Genomic DNA, 21,388 nt, shown 5'->3' on the forward strand with positions numbered 1-21,388 from the left:
GAAATAAAGTTTAGAGATCATCTTGTTTAATGACATGAGGTGATTGGTTTGAAATCACACAGTTGTAGCCACCATTGTGTTCTAGGTACTGTGCCTATTGCTATATTTTATCTTTATTAAATCATTATAATGGATGCATCCTTACTTATGACTGACAAACTGAATCACATAGAGAGAAAATAGTTTGCAATGAGACTCAGCTGGGTTTTCATACCTAGCCCAGATGGCTCCTGAAGAGGAGGCCCGAGAGTCTCTGACTCCCTTGCTGCTCTATACTGCCATAGTCTGTTCTGCCTCTACAGGGCCAGAGAGTGGATCAGGCCTTACTTTCCTGGAACTTATGTAAGTGGGCCATGTAATGTCCTTTCCCCTAACATTTTCTCTGTCCCAGGAGAGACGGGCAAGTTGGGAGGATACTGCAATTCAGCAATGAGTTGTTTTGCTAGATGTTAAGAAGTTTTGCCTTGGATCTTCCCCAATCTTCTTCACTGCTCTTAAACTTTGAGCCAAAGATCTGAGTCAGAAAAACTCCTGTTTTGATCTGTGTTCTTAATAAAGGCACTCTGAGTCTCAGTTTGTTCATGTGAAATATAGGGTTGCAGAAGTAGTTTTTATGCAGGTAGTTTTCTTGAGTGTCAGATGATAAACATGAAAATTCTTTGAAAACCAAAAGTGCTAAATATTACTCATTTTTGATATGCCAAACAGAAGATGAAGCTATGAGTCTTTTAACCCATTGTTTCTGAGTGAGATGTAACTGCTAAGAAACTAACTCTCAAAGCTATGATCAGTGTTCTGCCCTTTAGAAGTTCTGTAGGTTTTTCTTAATTCATGCAGAGGTAAACTATTGGTTCCTATGAAATGATGCCTAAGGAAATGATGATTGAGAACATAGCACCTTATCAGGTCACTAGTATGACTTTACAAGCCAACAAAGCCCTTGGCAGAAACCTCTTCCAATAAATCATCACGTCAGAAGAAACAATGACTCCTCCCAGTGAACAAGAACAAAACCACCAAGCTCTTCAAGATGGACTGGATACAAGTCTCCAAAACAGCATCCCCACATTTCACTCCTTCTGCTTGCTTTAAGGACAAATGGTAGCTATGGGTTATGGCATTCCTTTGACCCATTCAGTCAGGAGGATCATCTACCCAGAATGACCCATAGAGACCCAAGATAAGAGAGTGAATTAACTGCTTATTGTAAGTATAAGTATCTCTTGGCCAACTAAGCAAGTGTAATTTTCTAAGGTCAAATGTGCTCGGTATTTTTATTTGGACTGGAACCTAGGAACAAAATAGAAAACATGATAGTTAGTTTCCTGACAACAATAAGGGTGGGACAGCTTGCTACCAGAAATCCAAGGGAAACCAGATTGACTGTGGAATGTTATTTCCTGTTTCAGATTTCAGAGCTAAAAGACAAGAAATACAACATGTTTCCCTACCCTGTTTTATCCAGAAAGAAACAAAGACTGAAGAGTTAGATAAGGGGAGACAATATGGCCAGACACAGTCATGGGATCAGACAGTTGCTAGTCTGTTTTCACAAGTGCTTTCCCATAACAGCATGGCCATTCCATTGACTAACGCTCACTGCCTTCATATGCTTCCCATGTCTCCAGAAGCACGGCTAGAGTAGAAAATGTAGGAAGGAACCAACAAAGACCCATTTACTGGCACTCTACTTCATTTAATCCTCACAACAGCACAGTTAATCTGTGACCCTTGTCTCTAAATCAAAGGAGTAAATGAAGCCTCGTCTGCAGTCGCACCCCATAGAACTGTGATTGCAGTTGTAAGCTGTTTGACATCACACCCTCAGTTTTTCATGCGATCTTCCTCACCATAAAACTTTTATTTTCTTTCTTGGGCAACTCTTGTATGTTCTTACATGTTTATTTCCATGGGGCCGTGTTGCAATCAGTTGGTAGGGATGGACAGTGGTTTGGATCCTTACAAAGTTTCTGATCTCAGGAGCTGAGACGGTTCATAAACCAAAGACCACAAGGAACCCACAGCTCCTGCAGATGAGTTCTGTTATGTGCTAAGAAGGAAACTGAAGCAAAATTAAGGTGAGGCAGACTGGCCAGAAGAAGCATCATTTTCAGCGAAGTACCCAAGGAAGACTCTCTTGAGGGTACACTCTTTGAATACAGACTGAAAATGGCAAAGATCAGGGATAGAAAGAAGAAGCTGGGCAAAGACCCTGGATTGGCCTTGAGAACAGAAGCACAAATGAAGACTTGATGGAGGTGTCAGTATAATGTATTAGATAAGAATACACTAGTGGACATCAATCGTGCTGGTAAGAATTACATTCTGAGCCTGCTTAGCTGTATCACATAAGCACATTTACTCCGATTCTCTGTACCTCAGATCCCCTTTCTGTAGTAGGGTGCTGAGGAGAGTACTCACTTCTGGTCTCCTGTGAGGATTTACCATTGAAAACAGTAAGTGGCACACAGTCGCCAACAGCTATCCCATTTCCCTTTACTAAATCATTATTGACTCTGCCTTTATACTTTTTGTTCCTTTGAAAAACAGCAGGAGCTTGTTGTATACTTATTTCTTCAATAAAATGTGAGGAAGGCCAATAAAATAAAATCAGGAGAGCAGGAAGCTCTTCTGGCTGACTCAAGAGAGTAGCAGGCAACCACACCATCTGCTCAACTCCACCCAAGCACCATGGTGGTCCTGAGGAGGCCCTGAGCTCCAGCACTCACTGTTAACTACTTTCCTGTGAAAGCTCAAAACAGAGAGATTAGCATCAAACAAGGGATAGTTTCACCATTGTCAAAACACTTTGAAATCTTCCAAGCAGAACATCTTGGCTCTTTCATTTAGTCGACTTTCCTCTTCTTCCTCCCTCTCTCCCTCTCTCACTCATCTCTCTTTCCGTCCTTCCTCAGAGAGGAGATTACTAGGACACACCACACATAGCCACTCTTCTTGAGGTGGTTGCTGGCACTTGTTTATTTAGCTCAGGCTTAGTCACAAGCTCAGAACATTCTGTGGGTTTTACTGGAACTCAGTATCATGGCTCATCCCAACTCAGATATTCTGGCTGAGGCTGCCAGGGGCCTCCCCTGGGACAATGGCTACGAGTCTCAGGCTGTACACTCAAGAGAAAAAAGTCTTACGATTCCCCTTAAGTTTCAGGAATGGCCTCTGTGTCTATCTCCAAAGCCCCAGAGCTGTTGAACTGGGAAGCACGGGAGGTGTGGTAGCCCATGTTAATGTTCCTGAGGGACATCTTCTACTTCCCAAAGCTTAGATGGTCTGTCATACCATCAACAATGTTACGGTATTATGTACCCTGCAAGCTGCGTTGGGTGTGGTTAGTCCAAATATAGGTTTGTTGTTGAGGGTTTGATGGTTTCTGACTGTTTACTTCACTTTAGCTCCTTGAAGCACTTACCAGCTCCCCATCTTTTTGATGTGTCTGAGACTCAGCTTGCTGTATGTTCTCTTATATGTAAATGAAGCAAGGCAGTTTCATAACCAGAACCATGTGTTCCTCTCATCCATGCTGTGACGGGGGAATCGTAACTCCTCCTTTAAAAGAGGAAAATGGGGACTAAAGTCATTAAACAAGTCACATGGTTTCACACTGTAGATGGGTATGAGAGCATCCTCAGGTCAGCGTCAGGTGGATTCCTGCTCCTCTTTTGTATTGGCTGAGATGTGTTTTAATGTGAAAGTCTATCTTATTTTAAGACCAAGACAATTGCATCTCTCATGAAAGTTTAATTATCCAGTTGAATTTTTAGATTCAGTGAGAGAAAGAGACACGGGGGTAGGGTGTAAATGTGTAGAGAAATAAGCAGAAAAATAAATAAGAAATTAAATTTCATTTTGAACTGCCTTTACTTTCTACAACTGTCAAATGAAAAAGTTTGGAAACAGCACATTGAAGTTCCCTACCAACTTGTACTACTCAGTCACTAAGCTGTGAAGAGAGAAAGAGTGTTTTGCCTTACTTTCTGACACTTGCATTTATTCTTTTTTTTTCTAGGCTGTTTCTGTGTGTTTCACCAGCCTGGTCTTGACCCCTTTGCTCATAACTCCTCCCTCTCTGCAACTGGATTCCAGGAGTTCAGTGTTTAGCTGTGGGTGTCTGCCTCTGCTTCCATCAGCTACTGGATGAAGGCTCTAGGATGGCTTACAAGATAGTCATCAATCTCATTATCAGGGAAGGCATTTAAGGTAGTCGCTCCACTATTGCTTAGATTGTTAGTTGGTGTCATCCTTGTAGATCTCTGGACATTTTCCTAGTGCCAGATTTCTCTTTAAACCTATATGACTCCCTATATTGTGGCATCTCTTAACTTGCTCTTTTCTATTCTTCCCCCAACTCACCTTCTTACTCCCTCATGTCCTCCTCTCCTCTCCCCTCTTCTTCTTCCCTTCTCTTTCTCCTAGATCCCTTTTCCCTTCCTCCATGCTCCCAATTTGCTCAGGAGATCTTGTCTCTTTCCCCTTCTTCTTATGTATGTCTCTCTTAGGTCCTCCTTGTTTCCTAGCTTCTCTGGCGGTATATTGTAGGCTGGTAATCCTTTGCTCTACCTTTGTCTCTCCAAAAGTCAAATCAAATCAGAGAGAAAAACCTGCTGGAACACCTAGAAAAAGGCCTTCCTTTTGATGTACACTCTGCTAGGGTATGGTGTGAGCCTAGAAGGAAGCTATATTGTTTTCAGCAAATTTCCTGAAATGCGTTTACTTGGTGGTAGGGTTGAGATGATTTAGCATCACTAATCAGTAGCTGTTCCAAATACTCAAAATAGAAGCATAGTGGTATGGAGATGTCTGATTGGATCAGAAATAATAATGAGTATATGAGGCAAAATTCACCACACCTCATAGATAATGTTCTGGAAGAGGCAGTGTTTGGGGCCAATACATGTGGCTTACTGGCTCAGAAACGAAGCAAGCACAGCAGAAGTTTCCAGAAGCACCCATTTGGTTCTTAAACTGTGCATGTGGATTAAATGTATTTCAATAAAGGAAAGAAGGAGGTACAACAAAAGTTCAAAGAATAAAAGTCTAGAGAACAAAGGCTTCAATTGTACCAGGGATATCACTGCAAAGACAGATCAGAAATTGTCTGTCACAGACAATTCAGGGAAGTATGGTTTCATAGCTCATATCAAGTCAGATTTGGACAATATATGCTTATTTCTTACCCAGTGTCTTAGGAAATCTATTTTTGCATAAACAAGAAACAATCCTGGAAGATGCTATAGAAACTACAACATCTAACTCATCTTACAATGAAAAAGTAGTTTATAAAAACCTCATAAAATCATGAGTATTTCCACAATTTTTCAGGGCTTTAAATTCTTTGAAGACCAGTGGTTAAGGCCACAACAGAATATCAACTATGTTATTCAATTGTTTTATGGACTTGTGCAAAAAAGAGAAAGAAATCTATTTTTATGAACCTTAATTTCTTTAAGAGAAATTGGAACTCTTCCAACTTTATAAGGGATGATGTGAAAATTAAATAAGATGTTTATAAAGTGGTTAACACAGTCCTGACACAAAGAGAGTGTTCAACAAATGTTCACTTTTAATATGTTTTATATAAACATATCTCATCTTAATTCCGTGAGTAACCTGTGAGGTAGTCATTATTATCCCTATTTTATGAGTGGATTGAACCTAAGAGTGCTTAAATTATGTCGATCATGGTAACAAAACTAACGAATAGCAGAGTTGGGAAATAAGCTTAGGTTGATCAAGCCGCAAAGCCCGATTGTTTTCAATTAAATCGTGATGACTTCATGTTGAGAAAAATTTTCAGCAACTGAGAAGTGCTATAATACAGCTTTTAAGCATGTGAACCAACATTGTTCCTGCAGCATTATGAAAATTAAATGAGATAAAAAAATAAACACTTCACACACTGGGCATATAGTAGTCACTTGTATGGGCCCAGAGACAATATTCAACAGATGCTAACTAAGTGATCGGTGGCATTTACTTTGGATATTTGAAGCAGTCACAAAAGATGCCTGCTTCCAGCTCAGCACTGTACACATGGGACAGGACAGCCTTATGTCCTCTTCCAGGTTCTTCTCCCCTTTCTCACCTTCCTGTAGCTAATCCTCATGTCTTCAGACACAGGTCATGTGGGTATTGCAAAATCAGAGTTCCCCATCTCCCAGTCACCTAGATTCACTTGCATTTCCCAAACCTCTCCTGAGACACTACCTTGATCTTCTGTTGTCTTTCAAGTAGAGAGAACTTGAAGACATGGCTAAGGAACATAACTTTGGATGAGGTCCCCAGCATGGGAATACCTGGTGAGTCTGTAACACTTTGTCTGTAATCCGAACACAGCACATATGTAACGGGAAGTGGTTTTTCAGATCTCCTCCCAGAGCTGCCTCCTTTAAATTCCTGTGCTTCATAAAGTATTTATCTGCCTTTATTCTTCAACATTAGCTCTCTGTCCTGAGACCTGTTAACCCAAATTGCTCTTTCTCTGGCCATTTTAATCACAATGACCCTATGATTATGGGACAGTAGAAGAGCATTCCTCATGGAGGTCATAATACCATCAAATGAAGAGCAAGCAGTTGCCTCCATTATTTTAGCACATGACAAGCATAAGTGTGTCAGACAGAAGCCAAAATATTATCCTGAGGCCAGGGATGTGCTCTCTCTCTCTCTGTCTCTCTCCGGGACTTGGATACCAACTGAGCCCCTCATGATTCTCCTCATAAAATAATACCACATTATCTCCATGTTGAGAAGACTGCTTTTCACAGTCTGCAATACACTAGACCTTGTGTGACCTGTTAAGACTCTTTCATTTATTTATATACATTTAGCAGGGTTTCTGATAATACAGATAATATTTATGAAGATTTTTCTCTCTGCTTTTATTCTTTCCTTCGTGCTACTAATCAGACACTGTGATGAGATATTTTTAAACAAATTTACTTCATCTATATAAAAGTTTTAGTAGATAGGTGTTGATTACCACTTTTTTGATGAGAAATAAGGAACACGGAATACTTTTTTTCTTATAGGCCTTCTAAAGTAAAAGAAAGTTAGAACTTGCAAATTTGTGGCAATTGCCAAATTAACAAACAAACAAACAAACCTAATTCAAATCTATTAGGAACACATAATCTCCTGGATGATATAGTTAGAGGAACAGTAGACAAGTAGATAAGAGAAATATATCTTGAAATTGAAATTTAATTTTAGTAACTTCATATAAAACATATTTGTACCTATGCATAAGGTTAAAATAAGCATTTAATATAGCCAAGTTTTTTTTAAAAAGCTGAAGCTCCAAATATCTAAGATTAAGATGAATTTAAATTGATCATGAACTGTTATTTTCAGTATATGAACAATGGACACTAGTCACAGGTCTAGGCTCTCATGATTGACAGCTGGAGTTGTAATGTCCCTTGGTATGAATAGACACTAGTCACAGGTTTAGACTCTCATGATTGACAGCTGGAGTTGTATTGTCCCTTGGTGTGGATGGACACTAGCCACAGGTCTAGGCTCTCATGGTTGACATCAGGAGTTGTGTTGTCCCTTGGTATGAATGGACACTAGTCACTGGTCTAGGCTCTCATGATTGACAACTGGAATTGTAATTTTCCTTGCTGTGGAAATGTAGCATGAAACTTTTCTCCAATCAGGACTGTAGAGGGAAAAGATATGTCTCTCATGAGAAATGGAAAATCAACACAACATAAACACCAAAGGAATTGATATAACACAAGGGCATTACAGTAGCTGCATCTCATTTATGACAGGGTCTACCAAGAATTCAATATATCAAAATAATCTGAAAGAATAAAAATATTTTAAGTAAATAAAGAGAATTTAAAACAAGTTATAACCAATATAAAATAGAAAAGTAATGTGAACGAAAGCATTGATTCCTTTTTATCAAAACAAAGCATTCATAAATGAATTTCTTTATACTAGATTTAGAAAAATGATGTATGTATGTATGTGAGTATATGCACATGAGTGTAAGTGCCTGCAGAAGCAAAAACCATCAAATCCCCATGGAGCTGGAAATACCAGAAGTTGTGACTGACCCACTCTGGGTGGTAGGAACTGAACTTAGATCCTTGGCAAGAACTATGTGTTTTAAGTGCTGAAGCATTTCACCAGCTCTCTTAAGAATTTCTGAAGATGAAAATATGTATCTGTGATGGGGAAAACGTCAGTAGCAGTTTATATAACCAGTTGCCTGCAGTTTAAGGCATCACTGTAGAGGGTATGAGCCCCTCCTGTTCATAGAGAAGCACTACCAGGAATGTTAAGTGTGCCGGCTTGTCTCTTCAACAGATAGGATGTGTCTACCTGTTTTCCACTCGTAAGGCTGGGAGAGGGTATTGTTAATAGCTTGTTAATCTGTAGGGCTGGACCATATCTCCATCCCCCCCCCCCGACTATTACATTTGTTCCAGAATCTTCCTCCATAGACCATTTTCATTAGCTTTGTTTCTCAGTCAATGAAAAACCATGTCACATGTACTTTGTAGCTTGGTGACCTCTATATTGATATGACTGAGACCACACCGTATCCTCCCCTAGGCTGTTAAGCTGCCATAAGCTATTTTGTGTACATGGGCCTGAGATCACTGTTACCAGAAAACCTTTTACTAAAATTATACTGTACCTAAGTGCCTTAAAAGTAAACTGTCTGGTGTCAGACTCTAGAAGTTTAAACCAGCACCAGCTAACTAAGTCATGCTGAACCGCATCCCCTCCTTGCCTTTCTCGGATCATTCCACTGCCAGCCACAAACATGTGTAGGGTTCTGCACAGCTTCATGATAGGAAAATCATGGGGACCTTCAAGCAGCTCATCACATTATGCCCACAGTGAGAAGAAAGCAATGGTTGCATAAGTTTAGCTGTTTCTCTCTGTCTTGCACAGTACAGGAACCCTACACCGGGTATGGTCCCAACCCCAGTGTCCAAGTCTTCCTACTTCATTTTACCCAAGAAAGTTACCTTCAGACAGCTCTGGATCCTATCAAGCTGACTATTGTTACTAGACATCACAACAATTTTCATTGGCTACCAGAAGTTTAGATTGTAACTTAACTGGCCTAACTACTTTGCAGTTGTAATCAATTTGAAGAGGTGTGCAAGATGCCTACTTATGGCCCCTATCTTGGGCAATTAGGAACACTGACTTTATCTTTAGGTCAAGGGGTAAGTATGTGGCTCAATAGTGAATACTTATTCAACATACAACTCTCTGCCCACAGATAGCTATACTGAGCTCAGCATGATCAATTGGCAGAAATCAGGACTTTTATTTGGTTTGCTTTTGATTGACATCCACAAGCCCAGCAGTGGGTATCTTCATCAGCCAGTGGCAAACATTTTATTATCTCTAGGAAAATTACTGGCCCTGTTTTTAATCCCTAAAGAATATTTGCCTAAAATCAATTATACCTGGAATTTTTAATCATCTGAACCAATCGACCAATGAATTAACCAACACTGAAACCCTGTCTGGGGTTATTGACATCACTCTAGACTTTTCTGACATTCTTCTGTATCATTGTATCCAGTAGCATCCTAAGATGAGCAATGTTTAACAATGCATAGGAAAACTGAGTAATCTGTATTTTGGAATATTTATATACTCTATTTTACTTTGAGTCCACTTTCCCATGGCATCTTGAGCCACTTAGCCATATCTCTCCCTTAGTCGTTTGAGAAGTGATACTAATCTAACACACTACTGACAACATAGAGCCAATACTAGTGCCAGGAACATGAAAGATATAGAGTAAATATGTTGATCCGTGTTGATCAAATAGAAAAATGCAGAGCTGGTAGACACCATCAACACCAATCATCAAGAAGATTCACACAGAAGGCAAACTATATGGGAACCAGATATACTGAGATACATTGTAAAATGTCAGAAGAGGAAAAAAATCTGAGCCTTCACTCATACATTCATTTGTTCAAGAGGAACATCACCAGCACATCACAGATCATCTACTCTGTCACTACAGTAAATACAGATGCATGCCTTATTTAATTCTCATGGTAATCCTTTATATTGTAATAGTGCCTTGCACAGAGTACAAACTCAGTTTATTGAGTGGCAGCACTTAGATAAATGAATAAACACAAGATACAAGATCTGCACTCTTTTCATCTTTCCATGAAGTGCCTCTCCTGGGCCAACAGAGTGGAAAGCAACTGGTGGAGCACTGGGAATAGTCTTGGCAGATGGTATTCCATTGATGGTGAATACCTGCTTCCCCACTATGACAGGCACTCATTTAACAAACCTCAGCTGATATTTCCTACAAAGTTTGAATCATGAAGAATATGATAAATATGACCAATGGCTCTAATTTCTGTTGCTCTGATAGAATACATGGACACAAAGCAACTTAGAGGATGAAGGCTTCATTTTAGCTCATGATTCCAGGATACAGCCCATCATGGCTGGAGAGTCAGAGCAGCAGCAGGAACTTTAAACAACTAGTAACATCACATGCACAGTCAAGAGGGAAGAGAAATGAATGCTTGTTGGTTTGTAAGTGTTCAGGTGTTTTGCTTCTGTCTTTTATAGCTCAGGACCATAAGCTCAAGGGATGGAGATGCCTGATATAGGCTGTACCTTTGAGCAATCAAGATAATCCTCCAAAGAAATGCTCACAGGCTAATATGATCTACACAATTCCTCACTTCGACTTTCTTCCCAAGTGATTCTAGGTCATCTCAGGTTTACAGTTAAACCTAACCTCACATGTGGGTATACACAAGGAGTCTTCTGTCTTGAAGAAATCAATGAAGAAAGATTTTGGAGGATGATTCTAATAGACAAAAATGAACATGGGATAATGGATCCAGTTATAATGTATTCAGTCATTAACAGTATAAAGTAGTTATCTGTGTTGCCAGGAGAGTGGCAGCAACCTAGAAAAGACACTCTTTATAACCATCTACTTGAGAATTTATTCTGGGTCTTGGTAATGAAACTGAAGAAGAAATAAATGCAGATTCTATGGAGAAAAGTAAAAGAGGTATTGTGATGGGCAATACAGCCTAAGGAATGAGGATTTTTGACTTGTAGGTTCTTCCCTTGTGCCTACTCTATTAAAAGAGAGCAATCATGAGGCTTACTTCATTAGGGCTAGAGTGGAAAAAAGCATTTCACAGAATACAACCAATGCTTGAAAATTGCCTTCTGTGATTGTTTTGAGGCAGGCCCTTGAGGAGGAAGACATACTAATAATGGCCGAACAACTTAAACACAACTAAGTAGGAAAAATAGAAAGAACCTGCGAGATAGATTTAGGGCAGAAGAGGTTCTGTTTGCTTCGGAGTGAGAGGGTTTAAATTTAGCACATGACTATACTTACTGTGTGCTTAGCTCTCTGCCAGGCTCAGGGATGCAGCTTACAGAGGTCATTAAGGGCTGGCAGCCGAGACTTTGGAGTCAGGTCGTGATCTTCTGTGCTCTAATGACATTTGTATTCTGTTTCCAAAATACACTTTTAGTAAGGCAAGGGTGGTAGTGATACTGAAACACATCACTTCAGTTCCTAGGAGGTGTGAGGATGCATTTTAAAGGTATTTGCCGTAATATCTGGCCCGTATTGATACATTTGCAGGAGCAATAACAATAATTATGTAAATGTAAATGACTTGTAACAGCAATAGCAACATTGGAAGCGCTGCCTATGGTCAGTTAACTCAGAGATCCACATGGAAGCAGCACCCTTAACAGTCATTTCTGTTGGGAGGGGACTCCAAATGGGGGGCTGCAATTTGAGAAAGGGGGACAAAGCAATCAGCGACAAAACAGAGATGGCTACATATGTGTGAGAACCAAGGGAAAGGGAGCTTCCCAGAGTCTGTAGTGGATAAAACACGCAGTTACCAAAACGTCAAAGCGTGACGGATGTAAATATGGAGTAAGCTTCAAAACAGCAGTTTGGGTTCATAAACACAGGCAGGAGTTCAATGATAGATGGTCCAAACAGGCTACACACTGCAAAGAACATTGTAAAACGAACATGTCATTCAGACAGGAGCATCTTCTGGTGAAGCGTCCGTGTGGCATCACACATACATTCAAACCTGGGCATTGTAACAGTCAGCTGGGCCAGCAGCTCTGTGACCAAGGAGAGTGCTACCTGAGGTCCCCGTGCACACCGCCAGTCCTCCAGCATCCCCTGTTGACAGATGTGGTGTGGGAGCTTGAGGTGTGAGACATCATCTGAAGGTGATCTGACATGGTACTCCTTGGCCCGTGACTTCCCACACCACCCACTCCCTGTACCATTCCTTCTCCACCTCTCCCCCAAACCGAGATAGATCACTAGTAGCCCAGATTGATCTTAAACTCAATAGGTAGCCGAAGATGACCTTAATTTCACTTCCACCTGGGGTTACAGGAATACACTTCCACACTAGATATAGACAGCACTGGTGATCAAACCGTGAACTGAGAGTGAGAGGCTTCGGGACACCCAGTCCTAAATGCCATGGCTTCGCCCAAAGCCTCCTCTCAGAGCTCAGGGAGCTGTGTGTAAGAGAGGTGGGAATACTGTAAGAGCCAGCGGGAATGGATGGCACCAAAGAAACATTGCCTTCCAGACACAACCAGACTCATAGAGATTGGAGCAGCATCAACGGGTCCCATCCAGATGGAGTCCTAGGACTGAAAGGGAAAGTGGAAAGAGTTCCCATCCCTAACCCAGAAGCCATCTTCAAACGCCAATTCCTTGGGAATTTCATTGGATATACAAGCCTCACTGGCCCAGTAGAAATGGCCAGAAATGAAACAAAATGCTTTGTTTGAGCTCCCAACTTACTGCTCTCCTGTTTATGTTTTATAGTTTCTGATTTTTGTGTTTTTATGGGTTCTCTCTCTCTCTCTTTCTCTGTGTGTGTGTGTGTGTGTTTGTTTCTTGAGTTTTGTTCTCCTCTCTCTTTTTTCATTTCTAAAGAGTGACAGAAGGAAGATACAAAGTCCTATGGGTGAGGAGGAGGCAGTGAGGATCTAGGAAGAGTTGAGGAGAGGAAACTGTGGTCAGAATACATTATATGATAAAATGTTCATCTCCATTCATGAAAAGAGGTAAGAACTCTACCAACTGAGCTGCAACCCTCACTCCTTCTGCACCCTTGGCACCTCTATTCCCACCTAAGTGAAGGAACACAGGGATCCATGTGGTGGATCCCTTTTCCTGATTGATTCCAGGCACCTTTTACTGCAACTGTCATTTTACCTGAGTGAAAAATACAATGCTTACAAATTAGACACTAAGATGTTTCCGCAGTGTAGAGATTATTGTACCTGAGTGAAAAATACAATGCTTACGAATTAGACACTAAGATGTTTCCATAGTGTAGAGGTTATCACGTTCACCTAACACATGAAAGGTCCATGGTTTGAAACAGGGGGGGAAACGTTTAGGCTTTGCAGGGCAGTGGTGATACATGCCTTTAATCCTAGCACTCAGGAGACAGAGAGAGGCCAATATCTGTAAAAGAGTTCAAGACCAGCCTGGTCTACAAGAGCTACCTCCAGGACAGCCTCCAAAGCCACAGAGAAACCCTGTCTTGAAACAACCGCCCCCCCCCCCCCCCGCCACCAAAAAGGAGGAAGAATTAGTCTCTAATTTTTAAAAGACCTTTGATACTATACCCTAAGATAGTTAATGACTCCATTAAACCTCTGCTTCCTCATTGGTAAAATAGAACTTCTTGTCAATGGGCCCCTAACCATGACAACATAGTTGGTGGTCTTCTGCTTTACGAGAATCAAGGTCTTTCCACAGTGCTGGCCATGTGGTGTGTGTAGCAAATCTCAGAAGGGGGCTAAGGTGTTGGGTGATTGCTGTCCATTTTAAACTATTTCTGGCAATTTTCCCTTGTGCTGTGAGTGGCTTAATATTGTATATGGAGTACATGAGATATGGAGGAGAGTCCTTTGGAGTTTCTGGGGACTTTTATTTGAAAAGGTGACTTGAAGAACACTTATTTTTTGCTGAATTTTCATATTGATGTGTAAGAATGTGAGGCTTGCATCCACCTTGGGTTTTCCCCCAGTAAGAAAAGTGGAAGGCAATAGCTGAAATAAGATGGCAGAATGCCAAAGGCTTGGTGCCAATGCCAATCCTTGGAAGTATCCTGCCAGCTGAGACATCTTTGGTGAGATGAGAACATTGTCTTTTGTTTGTAACATTCTTTGTTATTTCATTATTTAATATGAAAAACATCCTAATTAGTGTTTTTATTTATACTAAACTAATTTAACTGCAAGGCATGTGTCAGGGCTCAACAGGATTTTCCACACAATGACCAAGATGATCACCATCAAAGTGCGGTTCTCCTGTGCCCAGTCTGATACCTCAGACCTCATTGTCCCAATCAACAGAAGAACAATACTCTTCAAGGTTGGAACACCAACGTGTAACAATATGTTATAAATCTGGAATCCAGGCCCATGAGAGACAGCCAGAGAGCATGGGCTCCTTTAGAAACTGAGGCTGTAGAGGGGATGTGTTGGTAGATAGCACGACGATACGTCTTTTAAGTGATGAGATATTTGCCAAGTAGGTGAAGCGCAGAATAAAAGGTGTCCTACACAAATAGGGGCATTACCAGCTGGATAATATTTAACTAACACTCCCTCCTTATCACAGTTAATTCAAGGCAATAGAACAGAATAGTACAACCCTTGGTAAGAAGCAGGTGGGACAGCATGGGATGCTCACATCGTTTCTACTGGTTGTCAGCAGTGTAGACACAGAGCCTTTCATTAGCCTGTATTCTGCCTGTAACATTTCCATACAAACAACGCTGCTTCATGAAAGACAATACCAGCATAAAGCCATCTTTGCTGTCTCTGTTCCAGGAGAATTCAGAAAGGGGAATCCAACTGACTATGAAATAAACAGTCTATTTTCCTGTCTTCCTATGACCCAGATGATAAAAAACAAGTAACAATATCATGAAGAAGAAAGAAGGGGAGTAGATGGAAAAAGAACAGACTTTCTGTGCTAATTTCCCCTCTATCATTGTCTTTCATGTGCAATTTCCTTTTACAACTTAATGATTCTACAAACCAGTGAGCTAGCCTCTATCATCAACACCTCACAGATTAAGAGGCTGATACTCAGTGAAGCTGAGGGCATTTCTCTGAGATGTGAGCCAGGTCCTGAATTCCAGCACATGGGCTTGCTTAAGCATGTTGCCTCTTCAAATTCTCCTCTCCAGGATGAAAATCTTGGGTGGCCTGAACTTCAGAATCAAGTACCATCACTGCAGTAACCCCACCCTCGGAGGAGCTGGCTCAGACATGAATAGGCGCTAGCGTTTGTGAGGGAATATGAGTCTCAGGATTCTGGCTAAGCACCAGCTGGGTGCAGTTCTTGTGACTGTCCTTATACTTGAAACACAATGAGTGGTTTAGATGATCATGTCTCTGACTTTTATTTTCTAAAACAAACAAACAACAAAGGGACTATGAAACAACACTCTTGACTACCAGGTATGTCTATGTTTGTTTCACACTCATGTTTTACGAATATATATATATGTATATATATATATATGTATATATGCCAGTGAATAGAATTTTAATAGATGATGCCAGTTGCTTTCTTAGAGATTTGAAGACTTTTGTCACTATGAAAAGCGGGTCTATAAATGTTTTCACAAATTACATTAGTTCCAGAAACAAGTCATAGGCGTGTTGAATACTTATGAACCTTCTAGTCCCTTCTGCATGGATTCTTGGGACAGTGAGTCTGCTGGACTCTTTACTCATGATTTAGACCTGAATTCCAGATGGACTTAGGACATTTTCTCTAAGAGAATTTCAATTTCCTTCTGCCTATGTGGCCCCTAGATTCCCTCAGGAGCCATCTATTGCCACATAGTGTAGGTTAATGTAGGCCTTTCTACCACCCTCTGAAACAGCCCTTTTAGACTCTGGGCAGCATCCATTTACCTAATGAAACAAATCTATAGCAAGGATTCATATGTTCTCTATTTGTTCTGCAGAAAAATCATACTGGGTTGGGATTGATGTTCCCTGTGCTGTAGATGGAGAAAACAACTCAGATAGATTAGGTCAGAGGTCCAGAATGACGACTACAGTGGATATTGGCAGATTGGGCTATCCAATTTCTGTCTCCATGTTACTTTAATTTCTGAGTCAGCACCTTTACAAGTTGTCAAAACACAGTGCTGCACACGATGATAATCTACTTGCTAGGAAAAAAATGCTTTTATAGAACCCATTGCCTCTGTGCCTCAGTTTCTCCATTTATTCAAAGAAAAACAACGAAACCGAATTACCTATGTTTGGTAAGGTGGAGTTAGTTTTAATTCTTCTGTGAAATGAGACGAATGCAAATTACCTTGTTATTTCACTAATTAATAACATCTGCTTGGAAATGCAGCTATTAGCACACAATAAACGATATGGCTTATAATTATGGATGACAGTAATTGCTTCGCTTTGCCTTACCTTCGTTGCCGTTTATCTCCCTGAACTACAGCTACCGTTGTAGGGGTTAGGAAAACATATTAGAAGAAGCTAAACAACGGATTCTTTTCCCGGTGGGTTTGGGAATTGATGAATCAGCATACTTTCTTCGGGCTTCAAATGAATGTCGTCCTGACACACAAAGGAAAAGCAGGCTCTTGGAAACTTCGGCTGACTACAGATGCATACTGCCTGCCCGCCTGGAGCATGACCTGTTCCCCTTCCCAGCTGACCTCTTGTGCCCAACGTCACCTGGAGCCTGAAGTCTGGAAGCAGAAGTCCTTGACTGGAGTCAGCAGAGAGAAAATCATCACCTGCTTGGGCACAAACATGCCTAGCGACTGCGTCACTGTTTGTCAAGCGGATCAGCTAATAGTTGCTCAGGGACCTTCAAAGGTCCACCGCGGCGCTGCCCTGAAGTTCCGTCAATGCGCTCCCTGTGCGGGGGCCTTGGACTTTAGCTCTCAAGTGCTCTGAAAGCATTTTGAGCCTGCTGACCGGCTCCAGGGTGGATCTTGGTTAAAGTGTAGGGGTAAATCACTAAGTTTATGCCTCATCACCCCTGGCGCCCCCATGTCCATCCCTGGGCTACACAGCACTCTGCTGCTTCCTGGCTTCCCTTTGCCTGGGACACTACCTGTGGGGCTTTCCTGTTTCACCGAATGGCCCACCTGCTGCGGACTTCTCCAAGGACCTTGAAGCCCATGCTCCCCCTGGCCCTGCTTCATTCATCCTTCGTGCTTCCGGCCCTAGCTAATGTACTCTGTTGGTGTTTTCAAAGAACATACACCCCCAGAAAGCATGACTCCTGTGTTTCACCTGATGCTCTTTCTCCAATCCCTGAGAAACTCTTTGAATAATCGAACAAATGGATGAAGGAATGATTAACCCCGTCTTATCAATGCTAGGGCTGGAGAACTGAGAGCCACAGTAAGGTAGCTAAGGTGAGCAGTGCTTAGGGACATTGTGAATGCTTTGACTTCACAGTGCAGAATCTAGGATAGTTTTTTATTTTGTTTTGTATATGATGCTATATCTGCCTGGACTCATCTTTGTGCTGGCTTCACAATGTCTATGTCTATGAGATTTATGAAGGCTAAGTCTTTATTAGCCAGGTTCTTACTGACTTCACATGTTTTACAGCTTCTTTCTACAAGAAAGGTGGCTATCCATTATGTTTAAAAAGCATGCTTTAATATAAGTAATTTTTATCTTTTGTTGTGTATGCATATAGATTATAAGTTAACATGAAAATTCCTAGAGAAGCTCTACTCTCAATATATTTCATATAAATCTAATAATTAAAAATGCACAGTGCTCAATTGCAAAATCTGTTTGCATATTATACTTAATGGGTTTGAGATATATATATATATATATATGTATACACACACACACACATGCACACGCACACACATAACAGAGTCTTGCTATGTAACTCTGGCTGTCCTGGGACTCACTCTGTAGACCAGGCTGGCCTCCAACTCAGAGATCCACCTACCTCTGCCTCCTGAGTGCTAGGATTAAAGTCATGTGCCACTATGGCCAGGCTTTAAATAGCATTCTGATGTCATTAAAACTAGCAGTCTCAGGAGCTGCTGATATTTCAACACATGATTTTCTTTAATAACACTCCTGTTGAGATCATTAAACCTACATCCATCTTTCATTCATTTAATTTTCAAGTTCCTGTCCTTCTATGTTATGGGGATTCTAATACTATGCTACCATTTCCATTCTTTTCCAAAGGCAAGAAAAGAGTGAGTTATTGTTTATGTTTTTACTGAAAATGTTAGAAATAATCTTGAGAATCCCAGAATTATAGCTCAAAGCTTCTCTGTGCATCAGTCACCCCTGAAGATTTCTCTCATTTGCATTTCTATCCTTTGAAGCTGCATAGAAGATGGGAGTCTGTGTGAGGGGTGGACAGGGAATATTGGCCAATTTGAAAGTAAATAGAGGTTTGGGGAGTGTGTTTACATTCTGTCTAATGTGTGGGATTCTGTCCTTTGTAGCCAGAGGGATAGAAGGGCAGGATTGGCTTTCATGGCGCCTGAGGACCTCTGTGCTTTAGCAACACAGGCACAAGTTGTCCTGAGAACTGGTCCACATGACTCAGCCGCAGAAACATAGCAGTTTTTGCAGGGCCAGGACCTGCTCTTTCTCCCAAGTTCTGAGGAGAAAGAAAGGACAACAAAGATCTGTAGCCTGAGAAAGAACTCTGTGTTCAGAGTGACCGGACCCAGCAGGTTATTCCAGCAATAACTCTGGCTGGGGAGATGCCTTAGCCACACGGGTACCATAGTTGCACAGTTCACATGGTCACCTCTCCCTGTAGCTTCACATAATCGCCACCATTGATTGAGTGCCTCCTATGCACCAGCATCTAAGCCAGGCACTTTCAACCTTCAAAATTACAGCTCAAGGCCAGTATTGTTGACTGTATTTTTCCAAATAAAGACGCTGAAGTTCAGAGAGATCAAGAAAGCTCATTGGAGTTTCAAAGAAGCCTTCTGTTTTACCAGCGGCCAGGCTGGATCGAGGAACTCCAGGTAATAAGATACCACCTACTGTCCACTAACACACCTTAAAGCCCACTCAGCAACCACAGACTGCACCCATTCCCCTAACCTAGGCTCCACACTAGGTCCCACAGCTCCAGCAGCCTTATAGGAGGCCAGGCTGGTCCTAGGAACCCTGGGTAAGAAACTACCCACCATTGACAAAACCCTTTAAAGCCGCCCAACAAGCCCAGACTGCATGTCCACCTTCCAAGACACGCCCCTCCACACTGGCTCCATATCCTGGTCTACAACTTTAGAAGAAGGCTTTATCTCTACCAGAGGCCTGGCTGGATCTAGGGACCCAAGGCCTAAAATTTCAGAAGAATTCAGCTTTACTGGAGCATGTTAACCCAGATCTAAGGACCCCAGACTATAGAGGCCAGGTTGATCTAAGGACCTGTGACCCCAAACAACCCAGAGGTGACACCCCACTGAGCCTGAAGACAGGCTAGTCACCAGAACCCTTGGCCACTTAGGCCAGAAGACCAGAAAGGAAAAATAAACCAAGGAATTAAACACCCATCTAACAAAGACATATGCAGAAATGATCACCTAGATCTAAAATCTCCCCAAATCCAGATGCCTAAACACCAGTATAAGAACACAATCAGTAACAGAAAAGGCAATATGATAACACCAGAGTCTAGCTGTCCCATAACAGAAAGACCTGAACAATCCAACACAATTGAACCACAAGAAAATGACCTTAAGTATTACTTTACAAAGATTTTGAAGGGCCTTAAAGATGATGTGAACAAGTACCTTAAAGAAATTGAGGAAACAACAAACAAAAAATATCCCTAAAAGAATGGGTTGGTAAAACCAGCAGAGACAGCTGATTTGTATACAAGGGGGAGCTCTTGGACCCCAGACTGACAGCTGGAAAGCCAGCATGGGATTGATCCAGACCCCCTGAGTATGAGAGTCAGTGAGGAGGCCTGGGCAACCTATGGGGCCCTGGGCAGTAGATCAGTGTTTATCCCTGGCATACAAACTGACTTCCTGTGTCCATAACACAAAGAGGGATGCTCTCTCAGCCTGGATTCTTAGGGGAGTGCCTGGACCCTTCCCTGAGTGAAATGACAGACTCTAGATATCCCCTATGGGGAGGATGGTGGGGGGGTACTGGAGGAGGGGAGGGAGAGGGTACTAGGATTGACATGTGAAGCAAGCTATTTAAAATTAAAGTAATAAAATAAATAAGTAAAACAGAGAAAAATCAAACAAACAGATAAAGGAAACTGTTCAAGACCTGAAAATAGAAATAGAAACAGTAAAAAAAAATACAAATGGCTGGAACCATGGAAATGGAAAATCTGGGTAAGAAAATAGGAACTACAGATGCAAGCACCACCAACACAATGCAAGAGAATGAAGAGAATATCTCAGTTGTTGAAGACATGATAGAGGAAATAGGAATGTCAAAGAAAATGCCATTTAAATGTAAAAAAATTCCTAACACTAAACATCCAGCAGATCTGGGACATTATGAAATGATCAAACATAAAAATAATACAGATAGGAGAAGAAGGAGAAGACGAAGAAGAAGAAGAAGAAGAAGAAGAAGAAGAAGAAGAAGAAGAAGAAGAAGAAGAAGAAGAAGAAGAAAAAGAAGAAGAGAAGGAGAAGGAGAAGGAGGAGGAGGAGGAAGAAAAGAAGGTGAAGAAACCCAGATCAAAAAATTAAAGAATATTTTTTAATAAAAATCATAGAAGAATATTTTCTCAATCTAAATAAGGACATATCCATAAAGAAGCAAGAAGCTTACAGAATACAAAATAGATTGGATCAGAAAAGAAAGTCCCCATAATAATCAAACACTAAACATACATAATAAAAATAATACTAAAAGTGGCAAGGAGAAAAGGCCAAGTAACATATGAAGGCAAACCTATTAGAATCACACCTGACTTCTCAACAGAGACTCAAAGTCCATAAGGGCCTGGATTGATGTCTTTCAGACTATAAGAGACCATGGATGTTAGTCCAGAGTACTCTACCCAGCACAACTATCAATTACTATAGATGAAGAAAACAAGATATTTCATGACAAAGTTAAATTTATACAATATTTATCTACAAACCCAACCCTACAGAAGGAAAGAAGGAAAACTCCAACACCAAGAAGTGAACTACACCGACAAAAACACAAGTAACAGGTAATGTCATATCAGCAAAACCCAAAGAAGGTGCACACACACCCACACCCACACCCACACACACACACAAACACACACTCATATACAAATCAACAACAACAAACTAACAGGAATTAGCAATCAGTGGTCACT

This window comes from Mesocricetus auratus, unplaced genomic scaffold (genome assembly GCF_017639785.1).
Source record: "Mesocricetus auratus isolate SY011 unplaced genomic scaffold, BCM_Maur_2.0 Super-Scaffold_100023, whole genome shotgun sequence".
NCBI classification, from domain to species: domain Eukaryota; kingdom Metazoa; phylum Chordata; class Mammalia; order Rodentia; family Cricetidae; genus Mesocricetus; species Mesocricetus auratus.